The sequence below is a fragment of the Podarcis liolepis genome (assembly GCF_965112155.1).
Source record: "Podarcis liolepis genome assembly, chromosome: 3".
NCBI classification, from domain to species: Eukaryota; Metazoa; Chordata; class Lepidosauria; order Squamata; family Lacertidae; genus Podarcis; species Podarcis liolepis.
In genome coordinates this window covers 101,141,899-101,152,931 of record NC_139557.1, presented here as the reverse complement: position 1 = coordinate 101,152,931, position 11,033 = coordinate 101,141,899, and the positions used below count along the sequence as shown (strand labels likewise).

Sequence of the window (11,033 nt, the reverse complement as noted above, 5' to 3'; positions counted from 1 at the left end):
AAGCCTCGGGGGTCTTGGCATGCAATTACATTCAGTCGCAAGATAGCATTGGAGTGGGGAATGTTTTTATGTGTGGGCATTATTTATAAACTTTAGTAGGAACAGTTCTGGATCAGGATCTGGATCAGGATCAGGATCTGGAGCAAATGCTGTAACTCATTCAAATTAATTTTAAAAATAGGATTCATAGTTAATTATATACACATAAATGCCCTTATAATTGTGGGGTTGTATCTATTACAGCTTCTTATTTTGTCCACAAGTGGGCTGATTGGACCACACTGCATTCTCTTTGATCCTCTTCAGGGGACATGATGTTCTTTTGGAGATGTCTCTTCATGGGGATAAAAGGAAGCCTCTTCTCCAGTTTGCTGAAAGCCACTGTGACTTGAGCTGTGCTGTGACCACAGAACCCTCTCAATTCCAAGATGGCCCCAAAGAATCAGATCCTGCTCCTTGCAATCTCTGCCTTTCTTCTCCTCACATCTGGAGGTAAGGTCCATTGGCAGGGCCAATTAAGGCGTCATATTTGTTTGTTTTAGAAAAACATGAGGAAAATTTAGCCAAATATTCAATCCAATCCAGCTGCGTGTAAAAAATTATCTGCTGAAATTCAGTGGCACGGTACAGGCAAATGTAAATTATAAGGAAGGTTCCAACAAAGTCATCTGTTAGTGCAAGGATTTCTGCCTCAGATGCAACCTGTTGCTTGACACTGCTCAGTGCTCATGCCCCATGTACAAGACCTCTCTCCATTCTGATCACTTTCTCTGGTCACTCAACCTCTTTGTTCCTTAGTGTTCCTTAACAACATTCATCTTCTTATCTCTCAGGCCACTCAAACTCACAGCTTAAACTTCCCTGTTATGTCTGAACAGGACCTTCCTTCTGTAGTCTAGTGTTCTTCAAACGTGGGTCAGCAGATGTTGTAGGATGGATAACATCCTCTCATCCTCCCTAGTCATCTTAGCGAATGGTCAGGGTCCTGGGATAATGGGAGCTGCAGTCCAACAACATTTAAGGATCCATAGTTGAAGAACAGTGCTCTTGGTTCTTTGTTCCACAGACTTCAGTCAAGATGAGTTTCTACTTCCTCACAAAAGCTAAATTATTTATGCAATGGCATGACGGTGACTCAGCCAGAAGGGAAAGGCCAGGGGTGATGAAAATGGGTGACATTTCACCTGGATGACCTCTAGCCTCAGGGTTTCTTTTCTGCTGTATACATGAAGTATTGTAACAAAATTTGTCAGCTAAGGTTGTCTGGTCCTTTCTTAGCTGAGATTTGGGTTGGCAAGAGATTTGATCATGTACATTTTGTCTTCCCAAGCAGATGCTTTGTTATGTACGAAAGGCAAAACCAATGTTCTAACCAGTGAGGCTGGTGAACGAACTGCCTGTCAAGTGCCGTCTGGACCACATGCCTGCTATACTGTGCAGGAGTTTAGAGGTAAGCTATATTCTGGAGCTCCAACTGCATATATCCAAATTGTTGGAACTCATCTCCCCAAACTTGCTCTTCTTTTGTTTTAATAAAACAAAGAGGGAATTCTTGCTGCAAAAATACTAGTGTTCTCTCAAAAGATGGGGGGGTACAGTCCCAGATGCCCACTGTTAGGTCTCTCCTTTTTCCTTCCTATTGAAGCTGCACAGCACACTCTCAGATCCTCCCACTTTGGAGGATTTGAGCCTGGGTGGTTGGTTTTTGCACTTTCATGAATGTATTCCTTGCATGCAGAGAATCTGTTTACAAAGCAGAAAAACTGCACAGGATCCTCCCACATAAAGACAAGCTAGACTGATCCTGCAAGGTGCACGCCTTGGTCCAAAGTACAGCATGTTTGTCTTGCGCCAGGGTTATAGTCCTCTCTGAGCAGTGGACCCTTTTTGCTTATCTCATCTCTGGAGGAAGGAGAATGCGAGTAGCTTACTCAAGGTGTATCTCATGACGACATGCAAATTTAAGACATTTTATGTTGGCTGGTTTTAAGGGGGGGGGACAACCCACAATCCACTTTATTTATTTATTTTTAATTGATTTCCTGAGAACAACAAAAAGTGCAAACAAGCAAAACAAATTATCAGAATTTTAAACCATATAGCATCACAGCCTGGAAGACCAAAATACAAAGATACAGTGTGCCTCCAAATGGACAATAAAATATGAACTCATATAAAGATTCCTTTTACAAATAATAAAGAGTATTCACAACCTGTGAGTTCTATTATTATTGAGAATAAAGGTTCAATATAGCCTTAAATGAACCATCCATTTGCATATACTGAAGACACAAAGTGATCATGTGAATCAGTACAATTCTGTATAGGAAATAAAATGTATGAAATATATGAAAAAAGTCATTTGAGCTGTGCCTTTCAGATACTTTAGTTTATGAGATACCTATTCAAGAAGGGCAATTTGTCAAACCCTTTCTTTCCTTATTTTCTCTCTGGATCTTGTTCTAGGAGGAACTCTGTCTGTAATACACCAAGACTGCTGTTTCAACTGTAAGCCACCTGTAACTAGTACATTTTGTGATATCGAAAACGAATATCCAGAAAAGGACATGGCCATCAAAATTGACTGCTGTGACGACCGTGACTATTGTAATATAATGGGAGATGGGCAATAAACCGAAACATGCATGGACCCTCTCCTTTCGACCGCTTTTTCTTTCTCCCAATCAGATTTCATAAAGATCCCACAGGTAGAACTTGTGAAACACACTCTTTGTGAGACTGCATCTGAAGATGGAGTGAAACCTTCAGTTTCTTGAACAATGTAGTCACCTGGTCATTCAATTTCTAAACTTTGCCAAGGCTCTAGCATTTTTGAAGGCAGATACTTTAGTTTAAAATGAATTATAGTAATTAATATCTAATCCAGAAGTTATTCATAATAATAATAATAATAATAATAATAATAATAATAATAATATCCCTCCCATGTTTCTATAAAAGGACTGCCAGCCCCACTTGAGCAGTTTCCCACTCTCTCTCCTGTTGTCAAGAGGACATTCCAAGGAGATGCCCCAGCAACCCTGATAGAATCATCTGTCTTTTCTGAGCATGCCCAGACCTGTTTTCATGAAGGCCAGATCTCCCTAGCTTTCAGCATGGAGAGAACTTTGGGCATGCTCTGGTAACCAGAGAAGCAACAGGTAGCACAAGGTCAGATGTATGTGATCCAGAAAGTTGCACTGGCAGTAAAACTTGGTTTTGTTACCAAGTGGTGAAAGCTCCTAAATTATTGGTATATGAACTCAAGAATGGCTGGTGAGAGTCTTGTGGTTCAGCTGGTGCAACCAGCTCAAACCTCTTCACACGCTGTGATTCTCAGGTAGACTGAAGGGGAACAATAGGCTTGATTAACATTCCCTACCAAAGTAAGCTAAACCTGGCAGGACAGCTTACTGTATGGTCCTGAAAGACCTACATTGGCTCCCAGTATGTTTCTGAGCACAATTCAAAGTGTTGGTGCTGACCTTTAAAGCACTACACGACCTTGACCTGAAAGAGTGTCTCCATCCTCATCGTCCTGCCCAGACATTGAGGTTCAGCTCCAAGGGCCTTCTGCTGGTTCTTTCACTGCAAAAAGTGAGGTTACAGGGAACCATGCAAAGGGCCTTCTCAGTTGTGGTGCCTGCCCTGTGAAATGCCCTCCCATCAGATGTCAAGGAAATAAACGACTATTCGACTTTTAGAAGACATCTGAAGGCAGCCCTGTTTAGGGAGGTTCTTAGGGATTGATGTTTAATTGTGTTTTTAATATTCTGTTGGGAGCAGCCCAGAGTGGCTGGGGAAACTCAGCCAGGTGGGCAGGGTATAAATAAATTATTATGATGATGATGCCCTTCATGCCTTAATTAGACATAAGCATGTTGGTTATGTGAGGCTGGTTATCCCACAGTTTCCCTGGAGGGTCAGTGAGAGAGTAAGCATGGCAGAGTGTGCTGTATTTGACTCCACCAGAGCATTTACATAGCACTGGCCTCCTAGCTCCGACTCATCCTCTGAGTAATTTGCAGCATCTCCACTGCTGGAAAGTCAGGTAAACACTTCTCCTCCCTGAAGGCTGCTACCTGCACATTCTGAGCCCCCAAAGAGCAATGGAACTGTGAGGTGGGCATGAACCTTTTCAAAGAATTCTGAACATCCTGGTAAAGAATGACGGAGACATGTCAGGGAAAACATCTAGACTGATGTACAGATGGTCAGTGATGCGAGGAAGCGAGGATTGGTTATACACTGAATTAAAAAGCACCTCCACAGAACTGAGAGATTGCCAAGCCAAGTTCTGGATTCTAAGCCTTCATCTCTCGCTGCTTATAGCCACATTGTAGCAGGAGGCTGGGTACTGAATGTGGTCCTCTCTTATATGGCCTCCCAGTTTCTTCTTGGCCAGTCCTTCTCACCAGGCCATGCCACCATCTCACCTGTCTTTGCTCTGCATCCTCTCTCAGTCCGTTTTCCCATTTGGAATGTGTCCTACAGCTCTGGTGATGCTTCTTCCTCCCAGGAGAGAGGAATGAGAAATATGGCCTTGTGTAGACTAGACACCTGTCATTTAAAGTCATTCCACCCTGGTCTGGCCCTGCCCATATAGAAGATTATATGGTCCTAGCCTTTAAGTTCAACACATAAAAGCAAGTAGAGCCTATCTTCACATTCCCTCTCTCATTCATTCAGCACAATTTTAGGTTTGGGGAATGGGGGTTTGGTGCTTTGTTTGTTTGCACAGTTAGATTAATGTTACAAAGAAGTTTTATAGACTGATTTGAGGGGTTTTTAATAATAAAGTGGAATATAAGTTGTATGAAAATAGCTAAAAATAAGCACACAGAAGTCTTCTTAAGTATATCTGTAACACCTGTGAGGTTTGTGCCTAGGGGTGGGGGAGAAACTTGATTCAGTTTGCATTTAAAGGTGAATATACCAAATTTACACTTTGGGAAATAATACGCGACCAGATTCAGGGTCCTCCTTCAAAATTCACTCGTCTCTGAATTTTGCAAAACAAGTGCACAAAAATGTGTAGACTTAGGCATGCTCTCCAACATGCTGAGTCCCAAAATTAGGACACACATCTTCCCAGCCGTACTTCAATGTGAGTCATGTAACCACATAAGATTGTGGCACTGGAAAAAGTGGGTTTTTTATTTTTATTTATTTATTTTTTTTATTTCTTTATTACAAGCACATAAACATACATAAAATCAGATACATACACCTGAAAAAGAAAAAACAAAAAAACCAAACAAAGAAGAAAGAAGAAAAAAAAAACCAATCACACCCTTACACACATTTGACTTCCAATAACCTCAGCTTTGGATTAAGTATTCTACATATATCATCTGCAGTTATTTTCATTTATCTTTCCACGTCGTAGGAGTTAAACATCATCTACTGTTAAATTATTGATTCCCAAATTAATCTCAAGGTAACTTAAAAATTTGGACCAATCCTCTGTCTTTTTGGTGTTGTCCCGCCTAATATATTGTGTAAGTCTCGCCAATTCCACATATTGATACAATTTCACCCGCCACTCTCTCATTGTTGGTATTTCGGGGGATTTCCATTTCTTTGCTATTAAAATCCTTGCAGCAGTGGTAGCATACTGAAAGAAGGTCTGATCTGGTTTTTTTATTTCCTCCCCAATCATCCCTAAGAGGAAAGCTTCCGGGTTCTTGGGGAAATTATACTTCAAAATTTTCTTTAACTCCTCGTAAATTTGTCCCCAGAAACCTTTCACTTCCCCACAGGTCCACCAAATATGAATGAAGGTCCCCACCTTATCTTTGCACCTCCAACAAGTATTTTCTGCTGTTCTATACATTCTCCCTAGTCTGGCCGGGGTTAGGTACCAACGGTACATCATCTTGTATAAATTCTCCCTTAAATCAGCACATGCCGTAAATCTCATGCCTTTTTTCCACAAAGTTTGCCATTTGTCATAGCCTAGCTCATATCCTAGGTCTTTGTTCCATTTAGTCATTACCTCTTTGATCTGCACTTCCTTATTTTCATTTTCCAGCAGTTGCCTATACATTTTAGATAATAATTTGTTGTTACTCTCAATAATCTCTACTTGGAATCTAGATTTATTTTCTCCCATGCCTATTCTCTTATGTTCCCTCCATAGTGCGTTAATTTGGTGTAAATGAAACCAGTCCTTGATTTTCTCTTTTAATTCATCCTGCTGTCTTAATTTCCACCCTTCTTCTGATTTAATTAGGAGATCTTCATACGTCCACCTTCTACCTGTCATGTTTACTTTCTTTATTTTAATGATGTCCACAGGTGAGAGCCACCAAGGGATACTTTGTTCTATCACGCTTTTCTTCCTATTCCAAACTTCTAAGAGTGGCCCTCTAACTGAATGGTTATAAAAGCCTCTATGAATTTTATCTTTCTCCTGCCAGAGGTAGGCATGCCACCCAAATCTTAAATCAAATCCTTCTAGGTCTAGTAAATCAGTATCTTTCAGTGTGACCCATTCTTTAATCCAAAGTAAACATGCCGCCTCGTAATAGAGCCTTAAATTTGGTACACCAAAGCCCCCTCTTTCCCTAGGATCCGTCAAATATTTAAGTTTCACCCTAGGTTTCTTCTCCTGCCAAATATATTTGGTCAAGGTCCTTTGCCAATTTTTAAAGCAGGCGGTACCTTTTATGACTGGTAAATTCTGGAACAGGAATAACAGCCTCGGGAGAATACACATCTTAATCGATGCCATTCTCCCCGTCCAGGATAGATTCAATCTACGCCAGGTGTCCATGTCTTTCTTCATTTCTTTCCACAGTTTATTATAATTATCCTCTACTAAATTAATACTCTTTGGGGATAACCAAATTCCCAAATATTTCACTTTATTTACTACTTTAATGTCCACCTGTTGTTCCAACTGTGATCTCTCCTGTGCTGTTAAGTTCTTTATTAATATTTTGGTTTTCCCCCTATTTAACTTGAATCCGGATAGTTTACCGAACTCTTCCAAGAGTTCTACCGCACTGCTGATACTTTCAATTGGGTTCTCTAAGAAAAGGACCAGGTCATCAGCGTAGGCCTTTAGTTTGTATTCTTTCTCTCCTATTTTTAATCCCCTAATATTCGGGGTCGCTCTTATTTTGTTCGCGGCTGTTTCTAACACCAAAATAAACAGTAAAGGTGACAAAGGGCAACCCTGCCTTGTCCCTTTCATAATTGGAAAATATTTAGTCAGGTTGTTATTGATAATCAGTCTAGCCTGCTGTTCTGTATAGATCGCCCTGATGGCCTTCAAGTAGGGACCCCCTATTCCCACCTTATCCATATTTTGTAGCAGAAATTCCCAGGAGACGCGATCAAAAGCTTTTTCTGCGTCAATGAAAATAAGGGCCGCTGGTACATCTGGTCTTGCCTCCAGGAACTCCATTATGTCTAGTACGTGCCGGACATTATCCCTCAATTGCCTCCCTGGGAGAAATCCCACTTGATCTCTGTGTATATATCTATTTAGTAGATTTTTGAGTCTACTTGCCATGATGTCTGCGAAAACCTTATAATCACAATTTAAAAGTGAAATTGGCCTATAATTTTTTAAGTCTGTCTTTTCATTTTCTGTCTTGGGAATCAGCGTAATGTACGCCTCCTTCCAAGAACTAGGTATTCTCCCCTCTTGGAGAGTGTTATTTATTACCTCTGTTAATACCGGCGCTAACAGATCTACCAATTTCTTGTAATATTTTGCTGGCAGACCGTCCGGACCTGGGGACTTCCCGTTCTTCATCTTATTAATAGTAACCACATAAGATTGTGGCACTGGAAAAAGTGGGTTTTTTAGAGGCGAGATCTTGAGGCGAGGTTCTCAAAATAGCTAGCATGCTCTCATGCAAATAAAGGGATGCCCTGCTTGCGGAATATAATAATAATAATAATAATAATAATAATAATAATAATAATAATAATAATAATTTTTATTTATACCCCGCCCTCCCCAGCCAAGGCCGGGCTCAGAGTGGCTTACAAGCAATAATAAAAACAAGATGAATAATTACAACTTAAAAACAAAAATAAAATACAACATTAAAATAATGGAACATTAAAATATTAAAATGTAGCCTCATCGCAGGAGGAGAAGGAAAATAAAAAAGAAAGAGAGGGAGGGAGGGAATCAATTGGCTCCAAGCCAAAGGCCAGGCGGAACAACTCTGTCTTACAGGCCCTGCGGAAAGAAATCAGATCCTGCAGGGCCCTGGTCTCATGAGGCAGAGCATTCCTCCAGGCCGGAGCCAGAGTTGAAAAGGCCCTGGCTCTGGTTGAAGCCAATCTAACTTCCTTAGGGCCTGGGAGCACTAGGGTGTTGTTATTTATGGACCTTGAGGCTCTCCGTGGGGCATACCAGGAGAGGCGGTCCCGTAGGTACGAGGGTCCTAGGCCGTGAAGGGCTTTAAAGGTCAAAAGCAGCACCTTAAATCTGACCCTGTACTCCACCGGGAGCCAGTGCAGCTTGAAAAGAACTGGGTGAATATGCTCCCATGGGAAAGACCCCGTGAGGAGCCTCGCTGCAGCATTCTGTTCCCGCTGGAGTTTCTGGGACAGCTTCAAGGGCAGCCCCGCGTAGAGCGTAGTCAAGCCTGGAGATTACCGTCGCATGGATCACTGTGGCCAGGTCGGGGCGGGAAAGGTAAGGGACCAACTGCTTGATGCGGCGAAGGTGGAAAAATGTCGCCTTGGCTGTTGCTGTAACTTGCGCCTCCATGGAAAGGGAGGCGTCAAGGATTACACCTAAACTCTTAACGGAAGGCAATGGCACTAATTGGGCCCCCACAAGAGAAGTGAGTTGGTCCCTCATCCCCATGCCACCCCAACCTAGCCATAGGACCTCTGTCTTCGAAGGATTTAGTTTCAATCGGCTCCCACGAAACCATCCAGCCACAGCTTCCAAGCATCTGGCCAGTGTGTCCGGGGCCGAGTCGGTGTGGCCATCTATCAGCAGATAGAGCTGAGTGTCATCAGCATATTGGTGACAGCCCAGCCCAAAGCTCCGGATAATCTGGGCAAGGGGGCGCATAAAGATGTTAAAAAGCATCGGGGAGAGAATTGCGCCCTGCAGCACTCCACACACCAAGGAGTGGCGCGATGACATTTCCCTCCCTATTGCCACCCTCTGTCCCCGACCAGAGATAAAAGAGCACAACTAGTTACGGACTATGCCCTGTATCCCCACGTCTGCGAGGCGATGGTCCAGAAGATCATGATCGACCATGTCAAAGGCTGCTGACAAATCTAAAAGGATCAGCAGTCCTGACCCGCCTCGATCCAGTTGTCTACGGATATCATCTGTTAGGGCAACCAGAGCCGTCTCCGTCCCAAAACCAGGACGGAAACTGGACTGAAATGGATCTAATGCCGATGTTTCCTCCAGAAACCTACCAAGCTGTTCAGCAACCGCTCTCTCAATTACCATACCCAGGTATGGAAGATTTGAAACTGGGCGGTAATTGGATAGGTCTAAGGGATCTAATGAAGTTTTCTTTAAGAGTGGACACACCACTACTTCCTTCAGTTCCCCTGGGAATGTCCCCGTGTCAAGGGACAAATTGATAATTTCAACCAGGGGGGTCCGCGCAACATCTGGACACTCCCTAATCAGCCAAGACGGGCACGGATCAAGGAGGCAGGTGGTGGGCCTACCAACTTGGAGGAATCTATCCACATCAGTAGGGAGTATCCGATCGAAATGGTCCAACACTGGACCTGAAGTCAGTCGATGAATATGCTTGGGTATAGTATGTTTTACAAATATGTTTATATTAGGAGAAAAATCATATTAAGATGTCAATGAATTTTCATCAGGACTTCCTTTCTGAACAAAAAAAAGTGTCAACTAATTTGAAGATGTGAAATTAGGAAAATGAGAAACTGAGAGAAATCAAAATCGGCAGAGTCCGCCATTACTGATTTTGCCACTTGTTTTCCAGGTTTTCTTCTGCAACCTTAGGGGGGGGGGAATAATAATAAAACCAAGACACCAAAATAATATAGTAGCTTTCATTCTTATCAGTTCACGGAATTACAGAGATAGCCACAACTTCAACTTGATCTTCTTGAGAAAGGAAATGGTGAAGAGCAGCCAAAGATGTAAGAATATATATATGCTGGTCTATGTTGAAGTACTTCAGGTGACTTTAAGACTTTTCTATATATCTTTATTGCACAAGTCACTGTCACTGCAACATTTTAGGATGACTTTGGTGTCATCAAAGCTTCCTTCAGCATTGCAGTCTTCATTTGTCCAGCATCCACGTACAATGGAATATAGGTTTCCATCTAAGGGGGGGGGGGAATGGAAAAAGAGTGAGCCGTGCTATTTTTACCATAATAATTAATTATTCCTATTATATGTCTAGTCGCCATATACACCTGCACTGGGCTACTAATTGTCAGGGACTGGGCAGAGGAGGAATGGCGGAGATTGCCTCCCCAGCTTGACTCTTCCAGGGAGGAGGAAGAAGACAGTTCAGAATTACAACAAGGGTTTGAGGAAGGTCACAGCTCAGAGGCAGATGAGGGGGAAAGTTGGGAAATAATGGGAGAGGAGAAGGAGGAAGCATCAGGGGGCGACAGCTGATGGACACTGTGTCTTTAGAAAGCATTCCAGATCCCCCCTGAACCCAGGAAGCCTTGAAAGCAGGAGAGCAAAGAGGACAGAGACAATGAAATTGACAAATGAGGAAGTGGGAGAGACGAGGGGTGGAGATTCACTCAGGACAACGGCATTATCCAAGAGGCTGGATTCTATAGGCTCTCTCTGTAAATACTGAATAAAAAGAGGATGGTAAGAAGCATTCCCTTGTCCTTGTACATTCCTGGGCAACCAGCCGGGAGTCGTTCCCTGAAGTGGGACTATTGTCCTTTGTTCTTTCTCTTTGCTGTCTGATGCTTGAGAGAGAGGGAGCCATGTTGCAGTGCTCCGTGTGTGTTTATATGTAAATAAAGTAGATTAGACAAAATGCTGAGTTGCTGAGGTCTGTCACGCAAGTTGCGCTAAC

General features: G+C 42.6%; 1 long non-coding RNA gene across 2 annotated transcripts; it reads left to right on the top strand.

Annotated features, from left to right (window-relative positions):
* Positions 1 to 336: 336 nt before the first annotated feature.
* LOC310702826 lies at positions 337 to 2,650 on the top strand. Of its 2 annotated transcripts, none has more exons than XR_014523643.1 (3): positions 337 to 492; positions 1,334 to 1,450; positions 2,467 to 2,650. It is a non-coding gene; the product is annotated as an uncharacterized lncRNA (long non-coding RNA). The 2 variants fall into 2 exon arrangements; XR_014523644.1 differs by having other exon boundaries at positions 340 to 492; positions 1,331 to 1,450.
* The last annotated feature ends 8,383 nt before the right edge of the window (positions 2,651 to 11,033 follow it).